Source organism: Panthera onca, chromosome E1, assembly GCF_046562875.1.
Source record: "Panthera onca isolate mPanOnc1 chromosome E1, mPanOnc1 haplotype 2, whole genome shotgun sequence".
NCBI classification, from domain to species: domain Eukaryota; kingdom Metazoa; phylum Chordata; class Mammalia; order Carnivora; family Felidae; genus Panthera; species Panthera onca.
Genome location: NC_138352.1, coordinates 13,580,070 through 13,601,219, shown reverse-complemented (window position 1 = coordinate 13,601,219; position 21,150 = coordinate 13,580,070). Strand labels below are relative to the sequence as shown.

At 59.7% G+C, this 21,150-nt stretch overlaps 1 protein-coding gene across 3 annotated transcripts in view; it reads left to right on the top strand.

The window, feature by feature from the left end:
- Window positions 1-21,150, top strand: part of RBFOX3 (RNA binding fox-1 homolog 3) — a 456,714-nt gene that overhangs the window by 14,596 nt on the left and 420,968 nt on the right. The window contains exon 1 of one of the 3 annotated variants that reach the window (XM_060645215.3): window positions 13,793-14,422. The exons of 1 other annotated variant lie outside the window; for it this stretch is intronic. The gene's annotated coding sequence lies outside the window, so the exon portion shown is untranslated. Of the gene's footprint in view, window positions 1-13,792; window positions 14,423-21,150 lie in introns of those variants that run through there. One more of the 3 variants, XM_060645212.3, reaches the window with a different exon arrangement.

Below are 21,150 nucleotides of genomic sequence, written 5' to 3'. Positions count from 1 at the left end.
AAAGGGACAGGGCTGTCCTCGCTGGCCCTGCTGCCAGCCATTTCAGCCTGGTCATCACTGCCTGGGACTCTGCAGGCTGCGACGGAGCAGAGTGGGGGACGCACCCACTTCCTGGCTGCTGTGTCTGCCCTGAGGTCACGGGTCAGCCCCGGCCCCACTGTCCAGGGGAGCGTGTGGGGGCAGGACAAGCTGGGTCTGCCGAAAGCTGAGCAGGGGGCACGTCTGGGCCGGGTGTCAGTATGGGGTCCGAAGCGCTCGGCCAGGGTGGGTAGTCCCTCAGCCTGTCCTTGTCTGGGGCCGCAGAGGAGGACCCTCCTAGTGGGTGGGACGGGGACGGGGGCTGGGGCTGGCCAAGGGAAGGTCACTAGGTTCTTTTTGGAGCTGGGCAGGGGGAGGTACATCTGCAGGGGGCTTCTAAATGCTCAAGTTCCCCGGTTCTTGGGGACTGGGTACAGCCGGGACCCTGGGGCAGGGGCAGGCCCGTGAACAAGGTTCTCTCCAGGGAGAAACTGCCTGAGGGGTAATGGTGAAGCCAACTAGAGGGGCCGGGGTTTCAGGGCCCCAGGGCCCCAGGTTCGACTTCGAATGTTTGTAGCTTGCGAGCCATACCCTCCCTCCCCGAGCCACCCCCCCCCCCCCCCCCCCCCCGCCCCCAGCCCAGCAGGACTTGGCAGTGGAACTCCTGGAAGGAAGTAGGGAGGAGACGCAGGCTAGCCGACTGGGGAACGAGGCAGAGAGCTAGTCTGGAAGAGAGTGGACTTCCTGTAGGAGGAGTGCAGGGAGGCAGCTCACCTCTCCTCCCACTGCCCCGAGGGTCAGTGTATCACACAGAGCTGTGGGGTCTGCCTCCTGGAGATGGGCTGGGGGCTTGTGGGGTCTGTCCCCAACCCTCAGCAGAGGAGAAAGTGGAGTCCTGAAGGTGTGAAGGTCATGATTCTGTCCCGCAGGTGTCTAGGCTGGGCTGGGTACCCAGGCCCTCTGTCCCCCCGCCTCGGACTGTCGCTCTCTCCCAGGGAGGTCACCTTCTGATTTCCTGGAAGCTGGCCGTGTGGGTTAGGAGCCTTGTAGCTGTGCTCGGTGAACAGTCCCTGTAAGTGGGCATCTCATTTGCAGTGTTATTTTTGTCACGGGGGACATCTGTTGTGGATGTCTCCAGGGGGCCAGCTGCCTTGAAGATGCATGTGGGGGACACGGAGGGGGCACCGGTCCAGAGAACCTGGGAGCTCAGGGCCACCGTGGGGACAAAAGAGACTCAGCATGGCAGAGGGAGTGCCCCCGCACAGGCGCTGGTGGGGCGTCTGCTTGGCCCTGCCTCGTTGCGCGGCTGGGCAGTCAGATGGCCTGTCCTGGCCGTAGGTGTTCTGTTTTGTCCATGGTACATCGGTGCCCCCCGCCCCAGCCTGTCCTGCAGCTCCGGGCAGAGGCTCGATGCTGGGACGAGGCAGAAACGTGGTGCTAGTTAGACTGTGGACAGGGCTCTAAACAGAGCCTTCACGAGGTCACAAGGGACTGTCCAGAGGGAGGTGGCCGAGTTCCCGGAGGTCACCTGGAGACCCAGTCTCTTCCCTTGGGGTCCCCGCCCTTAGGGTGCTGCCTTCACACGCTTGGTCTCAGAGGGCTCCCCTTTGTTTGTGTTCCAAGCCTCTGGTAGAGGGCTTGGGAGGTGAGAGTGGGGTTGGGGGTCTCCCCCTCCTTAAGGTCCTGACCCACAAGCTGTAGGTGCCACTTCTTTTTACGTCCCATTGGCCCAAATGTAGTCACGTGATCATGCCTAGCTGCAAGGGAGGCTGGGAGGTTTGTCCCTGTCTTAGACACTGGTGAACCAGCTAAATATCAGCGCCCATCACGTGACATGAGCACCTGCTGTTGCATGTGGGGAGACGTCTCCTGAGCCCTCCCGGAGGGTGGTGATCCTAAGGGACTGCCCGTGTTCACACTAAGTAGGCCCTGGGGGCTGTTCCTCCAGGCCACGAGTTTGGGGATTCCCCTGCGCTCTTGTTCTGTTCACCGCAGTGAACTGTTTCCCACTGACAGTTGATTCGCTTGCCTTTTGCCTGAACAACCACAAAAAGGTAAGCAGTCTTTAGCCGCCCAAACACCCCTCCGCTCCCCAAAGTTAGGTTCTCTGCCGGTGATCGCGATGCTCTCTGCCGTAACCGGAGGCCACAGCAGTCCCGTCTCGCAGGTTTGTGTGGGCGAGAGCAAGCCCCATGCCCGTCTACCCGGCTCGTTTCTAAGACGAGAGCACGTGTCCGTACGTTCACGGCAGCCTTGTCGGTGAGGGTGCAAGCTGGAAGTCGCTCAGGTGTACCCCCGTAAGGGCCAAGCCGATCGTGGGACGTCCGCGTGGCAGGGCGCCACTCTGCAGCAGCGAGGAGTGAAGTGCGGGTCCACGCGGCAGCACGCCTGCCTCTCTGGGCGGTTACGCTAAGTGGAAGAAGCCGGACCACAGAAGAGAGCCTTGCTGAGTAGCGGTATTTATGCAAAATCCCAGAGAACGCAAAGCGATCTGGAGTGACAGGAGACAGGTCAGTGGTTGGTGGGTGGTGGCGGGGAGGCAGAGAGGGGCGGGAGAGAGAGACGGCAACACGCGGGAGGAAGCTTTCCGGGTGATACAGGCCACCTGCCTTCACCGTCTGCGTTGTGGGGATGGTGTCATGGGTCCGTCCACACGTCACAGCTTACAAACTCCACCCTTTCAACCCGTGCGGTGTGCCGTATGGCAGTGACTGCTCAGTAAGGGCTGAGGGAGCTCCTGGGGGGGAGGTCTCTTCCCCCCGGTACTCATCCTGTTCATGAGGCTTGTGATCTAATCTCCTCCCAAGGGCCCTACCGCCTGGCGCCATCACCGTGGGGGCTAGGATTCGACCTGTAAATGTGGGGGGGGGGGCACACATTTCCTCCACTTCACCGTGTAAGTGCTCGGGGCCGGCATCTGGCCCCTCCTCCTCCACATGCCGAGGCATCCATCGTGGGCTTGGTCCTTCCCAGAGGGGACTCCCTGCAGCTGGATGTACGTGCCAGGCTTGGCCCTGCGCTGGGCATCCAGATGCCGTGAGCTCCCTGGAGACTGTCTGGCAAGTTGTCCGCCTGCTGGTGGGAGGCTCCCCGATCTGGGCTGGCGTTCGTGTGTCTGCGTGCTCCCTTGAACAGCGGGTACCCCTGGCCGGACGGGCTCGTGGTTCTGGGGGAGCTGGGCACTGCCTGTTCTGCTCCGACTCGTGCCATGGCCACGGTGTCGGGCTGCAAGTAGCGTGCCACCTGCTCTTGGACAAAAGGAGGGTAACTCGTGGCCCACCCACCAGACAGTGTGCGTAGCAGGGTCCTGGGGCTGCCGGGACAAAGTTCCACAAGCCAGGTGTCTTCACTCAGCGGAAGCAGATCCTGGCCCGGGTGTCGAGGCCGGGGGTCTGATGAGCAGGCCCGGCCCCCTCTGCAGGCTCAGGGAGGGCCTTTCGTTCCCTCTACTGTCTGTGGAGTTGGCAGCCAGTCCCGGCTTGGGGCCGTGTTGCCCCACTACCCGCCTCAGTGGCACATGGCCTTCTGCTCTGTATCTGTCCTCACATGGCTCCCGATGGGGATCTGGCCCTGGTCCCCCTTCTTATAAGAACGCCAGTCGCACTGGGTTACGGGCCACCCTGCTTGACCTCATCTTAACTTGATTACATCTGCAAAGACCCTGTATCCAGACAAGGTCACATTCGGGGCTACAGGGGGATTGGGCCTTGGATGGCATCGTTTGGGCGCACATTCAGCCCACAGCAGTACGTATCCCACTGTACTGTAGGTGAGGGGTCACACGCCCACGTCGTCCACGAGACCGGGGCGCCCAATCCTTCACGACACAGTTACCGGCCTCCCACATATCCTGCTCCTGCCCGTCCTGTGTGAGATCCCGGGAAAGCCCCCATCCTGTCTGGTCCTCAGTTTATTCATCTGTAAAAGGGGTGACCAAAGCACCTGCTCGGGGGTGTTTGTGGGGAGTTCATGAGGTAAGATGCCGGCACAAGGGTACTGTTAGGAAAACACGTATGAGTGGAACGGGAGACTCCAGTGCAGGACTCCGCAGGCCTCGCGCAGGGGCAGGGGCACTGTCCTCTTCGGTGAGGAGAGGCCGCGGAGGAGTCTGCCAGGAGGAGCGGGCTGTGAGTGGGGTGTTGGGGGCACCCCTGCTTTAGGTGTGCAGGAATGAAGGGCTGTGAGCTGAGCGTCCGGGCTGCGGCCAAGACGTGGGGTTGGGAGGACGAGGCACAAAGCACAGAGGGGGCAGGGGGTGCGGTGGCGGAGTGGGGGCAGGGGTGCTGGGGTCGCGGGCCGTGGAGGGAGAAGCAGGGACACACACAGGTGACGTGAATTCGTGTGCTGAAGCCCTAACCCCGGCACGTCAGGACGCACTTGTATTCGGAGATGGGGGCCTCGGAAGAGGCAGTTGGGTTAAAGGCGGTCACGTGGTGGGTGGGACCTAATCCAGTCTGCCGCTTCCTTAGGAGAAGAGGTCAGGACGCACATGGGGGGTGGGGGCACTTCTGTTTGGGAGGAAGACGGCCGTCTGCGAGCCCGGGAGGGAGGCCTCAAGAGAACCAGCCCTGCTTACACCTTTGTCCCAGACCTCCAGCCTCCAGATGGAAACAAGCGCCTGTGGTTCAAGCCACCAGCCCGTGGCGCTTTGCCGCGGTGGCCCCGGGACACTAGTGTGCGTGGGCAGGCTTTCCGTGATGGACGCCTTCTCCACAGCCCGCTGGAGCTGCAGGGAGGCGGCCCTGGCCCCCCGCGGCTGGTCAGGCAGACGGAGGCCTGCGGAGCCGAGAGCCTGGCTGGCGAGGGTGATGAGCGGCTGCCACCTTGCTGGTGACGTGATGGGGTCGTGTTTGCAGAGGAGCCTGGGAACAATGCAGTGCCCCGGGGGTCTCCAGGACGAAGTGCATCAGTGAGGCCACCGTGCAAGCTGTCTTCTTGTGGAAGATCTCAAACCAGGGAGAATGAAGTTCGAAGTAAGCACGGATTCAAAGGCAAGAATGGTTCGGTCTTCTCCTCCCTGTGCCCTCGGGCAGCTCCTGGGCCATGTCCTGTCTTGTAGGACGAAGACAGTCTTGTGTGGGTGTGGGAAGCCACGTGGCAGCAGTGGGCGCCCACGGGAGCTGCACGGCACACAGCCACCCATGCTTTGTACGCACGGGAGCGCATCATGACCGGGGGACGTGGGCTGCGCTTGGCCTCAACAGGACACTGGTGAAACTGACCCTGACCTGTCTCAGTCACCTGACGATGCCACCCACAGCTGCCACTGAGAAATTCTCGGAATCACGAGGAAATAAAGAACGTGTCCCTTTGTGAGGAGATGGATGTTAACCTAGCTTGTTGTGGCGATCGCTATATATATGAATATCAAGCCACCGTTTCGTATGTCTACAGCTAATACGGTGTCCTATGTCAGTTATATCTCGGTGAAACTGGAAGAAATGAAAGAAATTCATGGAGTAGCAAAGGTCTGAATTTTCCATTAAGGAGTTTGTTATATTCTAAACTCGAAGGATAAAAGCCATCCGGAATGATTTAGTGAAGCTTTCTTTCTATGTTAGCTGCTACGATTTAATAGCTGTACCCTTAAAAAGTACAGAGCCGTGGCCACCCACCGGCTCTGCTCACCCCCCTCCCCCAACGTTTCTCGCCAGCCTCGGTCAGGCTCTTCCTTCCTGCTTTCAACCCAGGGATGATATGAACTGATGGACAGGCTGATGTGTCAGATGACAGAGCCAGATAGGTGGGCTGTGGATTAAATTTAACAGGAGTCCCGAGGAAGCCCTTCCCGCCACCCCCCCCGCCCCCCGCCCCGCATATGTTTGAACGTATATACAGAGAAACGGGGCAGAAGAAATGGGCTTGAAATGAGGTGGCCCATTGCAGCAACTATTAGGAACGTGTCGCCTCTTTGCCATTCAACTGCTGTGGGGCTAGATCTGGGTTCTGGGTATGTTCTGGGGCCTCCAGACGCTCGTGCAAAATTCCAGGGTGGTAGGGTGGGGAGAGGTCATTTGAAAAGCAGCTGTGGGACCGCGTGTGTACCTCTTTGCATGTGTGCACCTGTGTGTATGCTTGTGTGCATCTCTGTGCACATGCCCATGTGCATCTGTGCGTGTCTGTGTCCACCCGTGTGCATACCTGTATGCATATATGTGTGCACCTGTGGGTGCCTGTGTCCACCTGTGGGATCCTGGGTGCATCTGTGTGCTGTGTGTGTCAGTATGTACACCTTTGTGCACCTGTGTGCGTGGCTTTGTGCACCCGTGTATGTCTGTGTGTGCCTGTGTGCATCTGTGTGCACCTGTGGGCATCTGTGTGCTGTGTGTTCTGGTGTTCACACCTGTGTGTATCTGTGTGCACCTGTAAGCATCTGTGTGCACCTGCGGTCATCTGTGTGTGCGTCTGCGTGTACCTGTGGGCATCTGTGTGCACCTGTGTGAATGCCTGTGTGCATCTGTGTGTACTTGTGTGTACCTGTGGGCATCTGTGTGGTGTGTGCACCTGTGTGCACACCTGTGCGCTGGGCTTGACAGTGTAGGAAGGAGTCATGATCACTCTTCCCTGTTCCTCGTCGCTCCAGGAGGCAGAGGTGAACCCCCCAGCCAGACAGCGAGCATGCGCGGTGGGTCTGAGGTCAGCATTGGAAGAATATTTTCCAGTAGGTACAGGTCCTCCCCTCGGCAGGGGGAGGGGGGAGTCCGTCCTGGGAGGTGGTGCTCAGGCCGAGCGAGGTGACACCCTGTTGGAGGGTTGTAAGGTAAGAGAGTTTCCCACAGAGGGAGGGGCTGGATCAGATGATGGCCGGCGCCTGCCTGCTCGGAAGCTTGTCTCGTTTCATTATTGATCCCCTGGACACGGTGTCTGTTAAAATTCGTGACCGCCCAGCACCTCAGGAGGGGGCCTTCCCAGGAAGTAGGGTTTTCGAGGACATAGCTGGTTAGGACGAGTCGTTCTGGATTAGGTGGGGCCTAAACTCCATGTCATGCCCTTGTAAGAGGGGGGCGCACAGAGGAGGCCACGTGGAGACAGAGGCAGAGGGGAGGTGATGTTGCCACAAGCCAAGGAGCCCCGAGAGTGGCCAGCAGGCCCCCGAAGCTGGGAGGTGGCCTGGAACGGTCTCTCACCAGAGCCCTGAGAGATGGTGCGGCCCTGCTGACGCGCGGATTTGGGACTTCTGGCCTCCAGGGCTGTGAGAGAAGACGTCTCTGTGGTCTTATGTCCCTGATGTTGGGTTCTGGCGGCCCCAGGACCCTGGCGCTGCTGCTGAGGCCCGGCGCACTCCCCGCGTGTCATGAAAGGAGGACACTCCCTCAGTCTCGCCCTCTCCTGCTCTGGAGACTTCAGCATCAAATGGGAAAGCCTTGTCATTTTTCACGATGCCACATTTCCCGCCTTTTTCTGTTGAAAGTGTTTTACACGCCCAGTCAACGTTTCAGCCCCCACGAACCCCGCGACGTGATTGCTGTTCGTGCTGTGGGAAGAGTGCCGGAGCCTTGGGAGCACAGAGCCGGATGTGCCCATGACTCAGTGTTTTCCAGCCCTGGCTCCCCTTCTCAGCCCGTCTCCTGCCACGCAGCTGTCTTTCATCTGCCTCCAGCCTCCTGAACTTGCTTCCCTTCACCTCTTGCTGGAGGTGATGAAGAACATGTTGGGGGGGGGGGTGTCCGTTAAAATTCAGGTGTTTTGCCTACACAGTGCTACACACGTGGCTCTCGGGGAACACGGGGAAATCAGATTGGTTTTCCAGGGTGCGTCCAGGTGTCTCGCGTCCTGTGGACACCCGGCGTCTTCTCCGTCCCCCGGAGAATCTGTCTGTCCAGGCGGACGCGTGCTCCTTCAGCTTGGGCAGCTCGCGCCTTCCCTCTGTTCGTGTCTGCTCAGATTCGGCTGAGCACATCCACACAAAAGGGACAAGAGTGCTACTTCTGTGGAACAAGCTTAGCACAGACCTTCTTCCCACAGGATTGCCTGGGGTTGCCTAGCAATCTGACAGCACTCTGCCTCGGCAGACACACGACTCGGATGGATTTTTCCTATTTTTAATTTGTTTTCTGGGTGGGTATTATTGTGCGATCACAGGCTGAGCTCAAAGATATGGCGTGCGTCCCACTCGAAACGAGTCGGTCTAGGAAGATGGGGAGGAACCGACTGGTCCTCACACGGACTTCGGCATCTGTTCTGGGAGGCTCTCAGCTCCAGCCGTCGCCCCGGTTATGAAAGTTGGGTGGCACCTGGGGTCGCTGTGCCCTGTGCCCCTCGCACAGTCCCCAGGCCATCTCGGCTCTCCAGAAGCAGCTGCGTGATCAAGCAGGGTGACGAGAGAAGTACGTGCCATGTGCACCCAGGACCCTGAGCTGTCTGGATCTCCCTCTGACATTTCCCATCCACGTGGGAGGAGACACGGCATGATTTGCAAGGGGTTCGCCCTCCTCTCGAGAAGATGAATGTCAGAACTGCGAGCAACCGGGTACTGATATAGAGCTGCACACTCTTAAATAAAATATCAAGTCTGGAAGTGTGTGTGTGACGTTGGAGATACACCTACCTGCTCCCCTGCACGTGATGTGGGAGGTGCGGTGGGGGCGGGGGGTAGCCCTGCTCCCAGACTCCGAGGCCGGGTTGAGGGTCCAGGGCTTCTGCGCAGGTTCCCCGACAGCCTGGCTGCTCTGAGCCTCGGTTTCCTCCAGCGTGACAGGAGGGGACTGTACGCAATGACCTCTAGAGCTGCTTCCGGCCGGAAATGCCACGAAGACATCTGGGACAGGAAGCCGGGGAAGGGGTAAGATCGTGGAGGAAAATAACGTGAACTGGAGATCGAGTCTCGGGGAAAGCTGGCACTTGGGGAGCAGCGAGGGAAGCAAGCGGCAGGAAGGAGGAGGGAAGAGCAGGAGAGCTTGCTGTTGCGCAGGACGAGGAGGAAGTTTCCAGAAAGGGAGTGGACAGCGGGGCCACCTGCCTTGAATGAGCAAGCACACTCAGGGTGGAGCGCGGGCTGGTTTGGGGACTCCCGTCCCTGGTGGCCCTGGGAGAGGCGTTCTGTGGGGTGCTGGGAGCAGGTGGGGACTGTCATCCATAACGGGGAGAGGGTGGCGGGGGCCGTGGGGAGAGAGCAGCGTCTCTGGATGGCGCTCACAGCCTGGGTGGGACCTGATCTGCGTTCAGGCTGGTGGGTGAGGGCCCCTAGAGCAGGAAAGATGGGAGAGGCGGAGGCACGAGAGGGCTGGACGGAGAAAGCAGGAGGGGCTCTGGGAGGAAAGGCAGAAGGGGAGGAAGTCTGAGGTCTCCCTTCCCAGTGACAAAGACGGTGCGGTCGACCGCCGGGAGCAAGGGTGGGCGGGTGGTGGCTCAGGTGTGCAGCCGGCCCCGCTGGCGTGGCCGGTGCTGTGGCTCTGCGTGGGATGAGGGCCTCTGCACCCGCTGCGGCCAGAGGCCAGGATCCGGCCTCTGTGACTTCACCAGTTAGGTCAGTACTTGGAGCCTCTGACCCCCCAGCTTTCACCGTGATCTAGATTTCCTGGGGCCTGGGAGACACAACCCCCCGGAGCCCCACAGAACATAAGCTTTTGCATGTCTGCCCCGCATGCAGGAATGTTGGTGGGTTGTTTCCCAGCCCCTGTGGGGCAGTCCCTGTGGGCCGGCCGTGAATACGGGCAGACACTTCTTCAGGATCCACAGCGCTGCTCAGACCGTGGCCCAGATGGGAAACCCTGCGTAGCCAGCAGTGGGGTGCGGGGGTGGGGAAACGGAAGCACGGTGTATTTATAGGTAATAGAAATATGGTGTGGAGAGGGGAGACAGGAGAGGGAGGAGGGGCCTTCCTAACAAGGAAGTTATCGTTGCCTTAAGTAGCCTTACCGTTTGCTCCACTGGATGAAAAGACTCACCCAGGAAGCCCGGTGACAAGCTCCACCAGCACGCCAGCTGGTCATCTGCGGCTCTGACAAGGTCACGAGAGACCGACAAGGAAAAGAAGTCCCCGACATCCTGTTTTCCTCCGACCCTTCCCTCCTTCTGTGCGAAGTGGTCGCTCTAAAGGGCCACGGTGTCCTTTCTGCCGTGGCCGCTTCAGCTGTTGGTCTTGGATGGAGGGTTGGGGAGAAAGAAGACAAGGGGAGTGGCTTGGGGGTCCCAGTGTGGCCTCGGGCTGAGTTTCTAAGAGCCCTTCTTAGGGAGTCAGTGAAGGCACCATGGCGTCTGTTCTAGGAGGCTCTTGGCAAGGCCGCGAGGGCTTCCCGGGGGACGGAGGGCCCACCCCAGATGGGGTGTCCAGCAGGTTGGTGGGGGAGAATAGGCTGATCTGCATTTTCTGCCTCACCGGGGCCACCCTCCTGTTTCTTTTTTAAAAAAAAAATTTTTTTTTAACGTTTATTTATTTTTGAGACAGAGAGAGACAGAGCATGAACGGGGGAGGGGCAGAGAGAGAGGGAGACACAGAATCGGAAACAGGCTCCAGGCTCCGAGCCATCAGCCCAGAGCCCGACGCGGGGCTCGAACTCACGGACCGCGAGATTGTGACCTGGCTGAAGTCGGACGCCCAACTGACTGCGCCACCCAGGCGCCCCAACTTAGAGGCATTTTTAAAATGTTTATTATTGTGAGAGAGGGAGAGAGAGACAGGGTGCAAATTGGGGAGGGGCAGAGGGAGAAACAGAGAGAGAGAATCCGAAGCAGGCTCCGTGCTGTCAGCACAGAACTGACGCGGGGCTTGAACTCACAAACCACGAGATTATGGCCTGAGCCGAAATCAAGAGTCAGACTCTCAACCGACTGAGCCCCCCAGATGCCCCACGCGTCCGGAGACGTTTTGGTGAGCACAGCCCTCGACGTGTGTGTTGCTGCCATTTGGACCGCCACCACCCTGCTCTACTCTGACGGCTCCCCTCCCACGACCTTCCTTGTCTCTCCTGTAGATGGCCCTCCTCTCTCCCTTTTACTGGAGCCATTGGCTCATCTGCCCCCCCCCCCCCCCCCATCATCCGCTTTCAGGCTTTCCTCCCCTGTTTTGTTGGCGCACACCCTCTAGTAGCTTCCTGAGAAACGGCGCATAGGGAATAAACGCGTTTGAGACCTTGCGTGCGTAAGCGTCTTTATCTTAATCTCACATTTGGTTGTTAATCTGGCTGAGGAAGGGATCCTAGGCCAGGAGAGCTTTCCCGTTGGCACCGCCTTATCTGTCAGCTTCTGCTCTTGAGACCCACTGAGGCCCCTTCTCGTCTGGGCTCCTTTCTATGGGACCTGGAGACTTGGGGGGGGGGGGTCTTTGTCCTCAGGGCTGTGCTTTCCGCGTTCATAGGCCTTCCTGTGGGTCAGTTTCCATCCGCTGTGCTAAGAACTTGGAAACTCTTCTCTAGGGAAATTTGCCTGGTGGTGTTCTCTAAGTGCCTTCCCTCGAAGAGCGTCCTGCTCTTGGTGCGTGGGTGCCCGTCTTCTCTGCCGCCTCTGAGGACATTCAAGTGGCCGATTCTGATCCTTTTTCCTCTTTGTTTCCTCAAAGTTGCCCCCTCCCACCCATCCTGGGTTATTTGGTGGCTGTTCTCTGAACGGTTTTCCTCCGTGTCTGGTAATGGGGGGGGGGGTCTACTCATATTTAGGGGAGGGGGCTGCAGAGCCCACGGGAAGCTCTGAGGGCCGGGTAGGCGTGTCCACTGGGGCTTTCCTGGAGGAAGGCTGGTCCGCTCTGTGCTGGGAAACAGCAAGTTTATGTCTTTAGGTTTTCCCTAAAACCTGCGGGAGGAGAAGGGGGCTCTCCTGGCTTTGCCTGCGGGATGGGGTGCTCTGGGGGCTGAGCGGGGCTCCCCGCCTCTGGAGTACAGGATGCCTCTCTGGTCCCAGAGCCCCTGCTTCATTCTCCGCAGGGGATTGCCATTCTAGTCTCAGAGGTAAGTCTCCTTTCGTTTTGTCCCTAATTATTATCGCAAAGGACCATTCTCAGTTCCTCCTCCCTGTTCTTGCTTAAGAAAACCCAAAAAACAAAAAGTCTCCCAAGTCAGAGGTTTGTAAAATCCTCTTGGATGATATCCCAAGATGGACAGCCTCCTAGGTGCTCCTGATAAGAGGACATACAGATGGGTCCTGATGCCCTTTTCTGGCCAGATCCCTAGTTTGATGGCAGCTGCGGCCAGAAGGATTGTTCCCTGGGGCTCGAGGCCAGCCTCGCTGGGGCCTGTCCCCAAGGGGGGAATCCCGGTGTGCAGGTCCTGTGGCCGAAGCGGCCACAGATGCCGACTTCGGCCCACACACAAGGGGCTGAGCACTGGCTGGAGCTTGGGAGCAAGATTTGGTGCTGTCTTCAGAGGGCTTTTCTGGAATGATCCGGAAGAGCGGCCTATAAGGAGCTGTGCCTTGCCTGTGAAGGAAGAGGCCTAGCCTGTAAGGAGACAGTCGGGTGATGGGGAGTGGGTGGGCCCAGCCACAAGTTGGAGGCCACGGAAGCCTGGACCATCTGACAGCAGAGGACAGAGCCAGTTAGGTCTTTCGAGCAGGGATGTGCCATTTTAAATATGGGGGCCAGGGAAAGTTCAGTCAACCAAGCAGCTACCTTGCTGGTGGAAAGGCATTTATCCGGCGGTTAGCTGTAGGCCGAGCAGCCCACTCGAAATTGTATAGCACGATCCCCACTGGCCAAGACAGATCAATGATGCAGACAGGCTGGAGGGCCAGAAATTAAAAGCATTAAGCTTGTAAGTGGACAGTAGCCACTTGTCTTGGACACTGTCTGTCTTCACCCTGCAGGGAAGGCAGCTGGCCGCTTGGAGCCCCGGGCATGCAGGAACACAGAGTTCACATCCCTCCCTTCACTGCCTCTGCATCTTCTAGGCTCCTAGCAAACCCCAGATTCCATGACATGCTTTCTCCTCACGCAGAGAAGCAGGACAGTCAGGTGCAAGGAGGAATCATGGTTCCAGAAGCAGCATCCAGAAGTAACAGCAACCTGGGACGGGCTTTTCGTTTGTTTTTAGATCGAGAACATCTTTGAAGTTATAGCTCCCCCCCCCCCCCCCCCCCCGGCCCTGCCCTGTGGCATTCTGGGCCCAGCATCTGTTTTTCCCTTAGAAATGAGAGCAAGGCCCTGCCCAGTGCTGTGGGTCTGTTTGGAACAGTGGGGGGGCCTACTACCTGCCTTTGGTGCTGACCTTCCTGACCCCCAAGGGTCTCATCCCGCTGCCCCACAGGATCCCCACTCCACTGGCCCTTGGCTTTGGCTTTCCATCTCCCCTCCCAGCCCCTAAACCAGAGCTCCTTCGCTGGGGTTGGGCGGGGGGCTGGGGTGGTGGGGTGGGGACAGGACTGCCTGTTCTTCTGATTTTAGGTGCAACCTAGGCTGACCTGTGACAGTGACAGCCCCACTTCTCCAGCCAGGGCAGAGATGTTTACATAGGTTGGGTTGGCCAGTCTGGACAAACACCCCAGTAGTGACCCTGTGTGGCCCCTCCACTCTTCATCCAGAGAGAGTGGCAAGGCCCGGGATTTCAGGCCTGTGGGCAAAGAGGAAGAGGAGGCAAGGCAACGCAGACCAGCGGCAGAGGAGTGTGTGTGGGCGGGGGGTGGGGGGGGCATTCTGTCCCCCCTGCCTGAGTTGCATGTCTGGGGCGCCCCAGTGTTGTCCTTTCTGGGCCACGGCCAGGGAGGTGGGAGGGCAGGGGTCCTCATAGGAGCTGCCTGCCCCCGCGATCGCCAGGAGGGAGGGAGAGGGGGAGGGAGGAAAGGCGGGGCCAGGGCCGGAGGGCGGTGCTCGCGGGGACCCCCGCAGCTCGGGGCTCCGGGGACCCCTGCGCCTCGCCCACTTCTTCCTTTCGGGGGCTCCGCGGGGGCCGGCGCTGCGGGCCGCCAGGGTGCGTCGGGCCTCCCCGCCCCGCTGCTGTCCCCGGCCGCGCGGCCGCCCGAGCCCCCCTCCCTCGCCGCGCGCTGCGCGCTCCGCCCGAGCCGCCGCCGCCGCCGCCGCCGCCGCGTGCTCCCGCTGTCTCCTCGCTCCAGCCGAGCGAGCCGGAGGAACCGGGGAGAGGGAGAGAGCGAAAGGGGGAGGAGAGAGAGGCGAGAGGAGAGAGAGGAGGGAGGGAGGGAGGGGTACAGAGGGAGGGAGGGAGGGAGGGAGGGAGAGAGAGAGAGAGGAGGAGGCGGCGGCGAAGAAGAGCGAGTGCGGAGCGCCGAGCCGCGGGGCTGCTCCGGAGCCGGCGGAACCTCTTCAGATAGCCGCCCCGGCCCCGGCCCCGGCCCCAGCCGCTCGCGTGGTCGGAGGAGACGCGGCCGCCGCCGCCGCCCGAGCCCGGCCCCGCGTGCCACTCGCCGCCGGCTCGCGGTGCCCGCGCGGCCCCGGGACGCCGCTGCCCCCGCTCGGCGGCCGGGATGCAGCCGGGGCATGGCCGCCGGGCCCCCGTCACCTGCCGCGGGGAGCGCTGAGCCCGTGAGTAGCCCGACCCTCGCCGCCCGCGCATCGCCCTGCGGCGGTCATTACCTTCGCGTGGAGAGGGCTGGGGGCCGGGCGGGGGCGGGGGGGTGGTGAGCGCGGCCCGGGGAGGGGCTCGCGAGACCCCGCAGAGGGAGGCGGGGCTGCAGTGCGCGGGCCGGGGACCGTCCCGAAGGCGCGCGGGGAGGGGTGGTGCCCTCGGGGTCAGGGGTCTCCGCGCGGGGTCTGGGCTCCCCGGCTCCCTCCCGGGCTGGGGTCGGGACACGTGGCCCAGCCGGAGGCCGGAGGGGCGGATTTGTGAATGGGAAGGCCCCGGGGTCGGGCTCCATGGAGACGCAGGGGAGTCCCGCGCTGTGTGGCGGTGGTGGCGGCGGTGGCGGCGGCACAATGCCCGGCGCGGGGAAGTCCCCAGCGCGGGGGGGGAGGGGGGGGCGCCAAGGCGCACGGAGATCCCGGCCCGGCGGGGCGCGTCCCGGAGGGCGGCCGGAGCCCGCGCGGGTGGGAGCAGGGGTTAGCGACCCCGCGGGGTGCAGTCCCCTTCTCCCCCAGCACCCAGGCCGCGGGAGCCCAGCCCGAGTCCTCGGGGGGTGGGGGGTGGGGGCTTCACGGGAGGAGTTGACCCAAAGGAGTTGTGGGAGGGAAGGGGCTCCCACGGCTCCCTAAAGAGGACCCGGGCCGCCGCGCTGTGTGCGCGAGGGTAGGCGGCGGAGGGGAGGGGTGGGGGCGAGCAGCGCGCCGGGCCCTCCAGGGGGCGGGCTGGGGGCGCTCCCGGCGGAGTCTCCGAGAGGCGTCAGGGAGGCTCCAAGCCGAACCGAGTCTGCTTCTCCCCAGCCTTGGCCGCTCCCCCGGGGGCCAGCGCAGCCCGGCTGGAGAAGCCGGAGCCGGGGCGGCGGGGCATACCCCTGGCCCAAACTTTCTGCCCCGGCGGCTCTGGGGCCAGTGGCGCTCCTCCCTTTGGGAGGGTTGTCTCCGCGGGGCCCCGGGCGCGGCCCGAGGCCCAAGGTCGCATCCGCTGCCGGGCGCGGAGCCTCCCCGGCATCTCCGCAGTCCGCGCGCTGACAGGGGCCCTCACCCAGTCGGAGAGAGGACGAGGGAGCGGCGCCTGGCGCGGAGGGACGTTGGGACCCCGTCCGTCCCAGAGCGGCCCTGGGATCCAGAGTGTCACGTGGGGTGGAGGGTGTCCCTGGGAGTCTGGAACTCCGGCCCCGCCAGCTAGCGCGGGGTCCTGCGGGGTGGGGAGAAACTCCTCCGTGACAGCTTTCCAGCCTTTCCGAGGGACCAGGTTTATTTTTTAATGGCCACTTTTAAAAAGGACTCCCGCAGCGCCGCACTTACTGACGCGCGAAACACCCGGCAGTGGAGGCAAAGGAAAGGGGCGGAAGGAACCATCCCCCAGGAGAGACCTCCTTGTCCCCTCCTCACCTAGGGGTGAAGTCGGGCCTCTGCATGCGCCAGGTTGCTAATTTCCTGTTGAGACACCCGCTCGGCTCAGGGACGCCCTGGGTGCCCACCGGGGAGCCCAGGGCACTTAGCACCAAGCAGGTACCAGGCTAATGGAGTCAGGTGGAACGTAATGAGGTCTTTCAGTCGGAAGACAGCTTTGGTTTTATTGGCCTGCAAAAAATAAATACGTAAATAAATAAAAAATAAGTAAAAGTATAAATATGACGGCAGTACCTGCTCATTAAGTGTGCATAGTGGATTTGGGCGGATGTCTTAATTAGGCGGCGTTGTTAATGGGGATATTACACTAATTAAAACTAGACCCTCCAGGTGAGCGAAAATTGTGGAAGGAGAGGGAGAAAAGTTGCACTGAGAGCGCGGCCCGATGAAAGCGGGGTGCCTGCGGGTAGGGGGAGCGGCCCGGTGGGGACTTCGGGGGGGCAGCGTCAGGGGCGGAGGGGCACCTTCTGAGCACCAGTTAGGCGAACCCTCTCTCTCCGCCTCCACCAGGGAGCGTGGAGCTGCCTCCAGAGCCGAGGACCAAGGCTGCCACCCCCGTTCGTCCCCGGGGACTGGAGGCCTCCCTGCGTGGGCAACCGACTCGCGGCACACTCCTGGGAGCGACGCTTAACCCCTCGTTCTCCTGCTGGGAGATTCTGGGAGGGCGACAGCGTGGGTGGTGTGGGAAACCCTGGGGTTGAGGGAGCGGAGGTGAAGCGAACGGGGTGCACTCAGGCCTGGGCCTGGTGAGGCAGCTGCGTGTGAGGGGGTGGTCTGCCAGTGGCGTATCGGCTGTTTGCGTTGGAGCTGCTGGGGCTTTCTGGCACGAGGCGCCCCTTTCCAACAGCGATTCCCTTCCTGCATAAAAAGATGACTTAAATGATTTATCTGATCCACCCGCCAGAGGCCTGGGACTTCGAGAGACCGCCATCCACTCCTGGGCCTTGGGTTGTCTCAGGACGCTGGGAGAGAAGCTGGGAGTCCAGGAAGTACCCCCCTCCTGCCCCTCCACCTCCCGCCCGGCCTCTCTGTGCTGGGCCTTCATTGTGAATGCCCCTCACCCAGTGCCCTCGGGCAGGAGCAGCGTAGAGCTGGGTGTATTCACTGACCTTCTGCAGGGGCCAGAGGCCAAGCTGGAGGGAAGGAGCGGGAGGCCTGGGCGGCCCCCTGCCACCTAGGGCACAGCGGGTGTGCAGCCGGCGGCAGCACCAAGGACAGGGCCCGGGGCGCGCTGCCTGCGCTCCTGAGCTCCCGCCTCTTGACATGTCCTGGGGCCGCTGGGGGCGCTGCCGGAGCTCGCCCTCACCCTGCTAGGGGGAAGGGGAGGGCTCCTGAGGCTCGGGCAGAGCCAGGGGAGCCCAGGGCCAGCGAAGAGGCAGATTTCGGGAGGAGGCAGGTGGGAGGACTCCTGGGTGCCATTCCAGAGTGGGCCTTCTGTGGTGTTCCTGCCACTCACTCAACTTGAAGCGTTGCCAATGGCTTGTGGGAGAAAAGGAGAGAAATGGTGGAGCTCTTTGCTATCTGGGATATACAAGATATGGCAGCAGCCAGAAAAAAAAAATTGTATCCCAGTTGTGCATCGTTACCAGCCTGGTATAGAGCTCAGGCCTGTCTCTCACTTGCAGACTTCTTTCCAGAGCCCCCCCCCCCCCCCCCCCGCCCCTTCAACCATGGCCCGAGGCTCCTTTATTCTGTGATGTGTGCAACTTGCTCTTACGGTTCTGACCGTGGTTGATGTATCCCCACCTCCTCCTTTACGTGCGTGCTATTTGGTGCCTGCTCGTGGACCCAGCAGCGAAGGAGTGTACAAATGAAGGCAGCTCCTATCCCACCCAGCAGTGTCGGGGGTGCGGTGGGGGGACAGTATAACGGGCCTGGAGGAGCGTGCGGGGGCAGGGGTGTCTCAGTGACCATGGGGTGACAGTGCCGAGCTCGAAACTGAAATGTTATTTTTCAGCAGTTGCAACGTGGGGCTCACCTCCTCCAGCCCGGCTGTCCGCCTGCCTGCAATTTTTGGTCAGTCATCTCTCTGTATTTATTTATTTCCACACTCCTTCTTGATACTCTGTTATAAAGACAAATGGAACCTGACACACAGCTGGCATTTGGTGAGGAATTTTTTATTTTTAAACAAGTGAAGGGGAAAAACCATCTTGAAACTTTCCCCCTTGAACAGAGATGCTCCTTCCTGGGCACCTGCCTTTCCCTAAATCCCTTTTCTTCCGCACAAGGTGCCGGCTTTATGAACACATTCCATTTGCACCTCCGTCTTTTTGATTAGCTGCAGTATCTCGCCACGTTCTTTTATGAAGCAGCTCACTATTTTCACAGCTGCGTGAAACATGCAGGCAACCGAAACATCTTATTTTCTGCAGCCTCTCTGAAGTAGGTTTCTCTCTGAGCCGTCGCTGCCTCTTTTATTGATAACGTTCCGGTTCCATCTCCCCCGCCTTTTTTTCTCACTGTCTGTGTGTCTGTCTGTCTCTCCTCCCCTTTTCACGTCTTTGTTCCCCCCCCCACCCCCCCACCCCCCCGTACTTCCTGACTGGTGCAGGCACTCATAAGTGACTTTCTCCTGGCATTACCTGTGAGAGTCGAGGATAGCTTTCAATTAGCAGTTGGATGGTGGTAATGATTGAGTCCGCGGTGGGGTCTGTTCTTTGTGGGGGACCCGCAGACGGAAGGATGGACGACCTCGCGACCAGAACTGCTTTGGCTTAAAAAACAGACATTTCAGAGTGCAGTGCACCACGTGAACGACTGTGCTGTGGCAGCTTCCCGACACATGAGCCGCCACCAAATCGTGCCTTAGGAGGCGACTTGAGATAATAAAGGACATAAAACGTGTCACTTTATTTGAAAGTGTTTCCTTCGGTGAGGGGCGGGGGGAACTCAGCATCCCAATTGTGTTTTGGAAAGCATTGCCTGTCTAGGTGAGCAGAACCAAATGCTCTCACTCAGGAGCAGGGTAGGCCACCACGAGGGATGGACGAGGGACGGTGAGCCGGCAGGGTCCTCAGGGCCTAGGAAACACTGTCAGTTTTTATTTTACATTATTTTATTTCATTTTTTAAGTTTATTTATTTGGGGGGGGGGGCATGAGCAGGGAGGGGCAGAGAGAGAAGGAGACACAGAATCTGAAGCAGGCTCCAGGCACCGAGCTGTCGGCACAGAGCCCGACGCGGGGCTCGAACCCACGAACCGTGAGATCGTGACCTGAGCCGAAGTCGGATGCTTAACTGACTGAGCCACCCAGGTGCCCCCAATTTTATTTTAAATTGGGGGCCGAAAGACGTGCTCAGCTGTGTGACAGGGACGTCTTCCTTGGAGTCTAGTCTCCACTCCTGTGTAGCTCAAGGCTGCTACCTGCTGATCTCACTGGAGGTGGGTGGGTTGTAACTTGGTAGCATTAACTTCGTGTTCGGGGTGGGGGGGTCTTTAGAGGCTGTGGTGTTCTCTGAGGTTCAAGAGCAAAGCAACTCTTGTTGCAAGATTTACTTTTTAAGGTTTAATATTTAAAGCCAGGGCATGTTCTCAGCAGAAAACAAAATGAGGGAGAACGTATGTGTTTTTAGCACCTATTGGTTTGGTTAGTGGCTGTACTGAGATCTTCCTCCCAAGGTTCTAGAAGGATAGAGCCAGGGAGAAGTGACTGCACTGTGGCTCGCCGTGCCGGGCTCCGTGTCACCTCCGCCCCTGTCATCAGTGCTGTGTGTGCAGGTGTCTCTGCCAGGTGTCTGCTGAATACTGTGGGGAGTGAGCCAACCGTCTGGTCCAGTGTATACTGGAGTGTGACTGGGAACCAGGACAAGAGGCAGGTGCTCAGGGATGTCTGTTGCACCCTTTTAGAAAACAGCCCCACTCACAGGTGAGGGAACTACCTGGGGACAGACACCTGCTACCGGCCAGACCCTGTGCAGTTCCATCAAGTTCCTTCTGGGGGACCAGACAGGTCATAACTTGTATCTTTGGCACGTAAGAGAGGAGAATCGGTGTGCCCTTATTTCTCTGAGACATCTTACTTTCACTTCAAAATTCTCCGTCCATCAAAACAAAAAAGCAGAAAGTAACATAGTCCCCTCCAAAAGATCCCCTCTCACAGGGCTGCCAGTACAGTTGTGTGGGTAGTGCACTGCACAAGCCTAGGGCACATTTGGAGCTCTACCTGTGAATAGGTGGAACACTGCAGCCCTGCTCACCAATCAATGGCTTCTTGTCTGTGACACCAGATGAGCCTGGGAGATGACGATGACAGGGAGGGTGACCCTCTGGGTCTGCGGCACTTCTCCTGACCCCCTTGCAATTTGTGTCTTTGGGCTCCAGGTGACTGGGGATTCCTGGGTTCGGTATCATGTCTCAGGATAGTTTTCCTTTAGGCCAGGATAACGAGAGCACAGAGAAGCACACTGTTCTCGGCACTGAAGCCTCTGTGTGTAAAAACAGGAGCCTCTGGGGCGCCTGGGTGGCGCAGTCGGTTAAGCGTCCGACTTCAGCCAGGTCACGATCTCGCGGTCCGTGAGTTCGAGCCCCGCGTCAGGCTCTGGGCTGATGGCTCGGAGCCTGGAGCCTGTTTCCGATTCTGTGTCTCCCTCTCTCTCTGCCCCTCCCCCGTTCATGCTCTGTCTCTCTCTGTCCCAAAAATAAATAAAAAACATTGAAAAAAAAAAAAAAAACAAAAAAAAAAACAGGAGCCTCTGGGAAAAGCCAAAGAACACGCAGTGTACTTGTATTAAAAAGGTGGGTTCAGCTGCATATTTAAAGAGGGACAAACACCCAGGGACAGTTAGGAATAGTTGGGGTGCCCGGGTGTCTTAGTTGGTTAAGAGTCTGACTTCCGCTCAGGTAGCGATCACACTGTTCGTGAGTTTGAGCCCCACGTCGGACTCTGTGCCGGCAGCATGGAGCCTGCTTGGGACTCTCTCCCTCTCTCTCTGCCCCTTCTCCTGCTTGTGCGCATGCTTTTCTGTCTCAACGTGTATAAAGAAACTTACAAAACAATGTTTAAAAACGTAGTTTCTCACTAAACCGATGGTTTAAAACCCTTACTGAACATAAATTAGAAGTGTCTCTAGATTAAGTTCTGGAATCTTCTGGAAGTTTCCTTTTAGGGATCGGGGGCCCGGCATTGCTCCCTGCTCTGTACACGGGAGTTGCTGGGCACCTGCAAACAGAAGCTCCTGCTGGGGACTTCTCCCCGACCACGAGTTTGGTTTCTTTTCTGTTGGCAGTAGCAAGAAGGGCCTTGTAGGCTCCTGTTTGCCGCAGGAGGCGTGAAGGCGTTT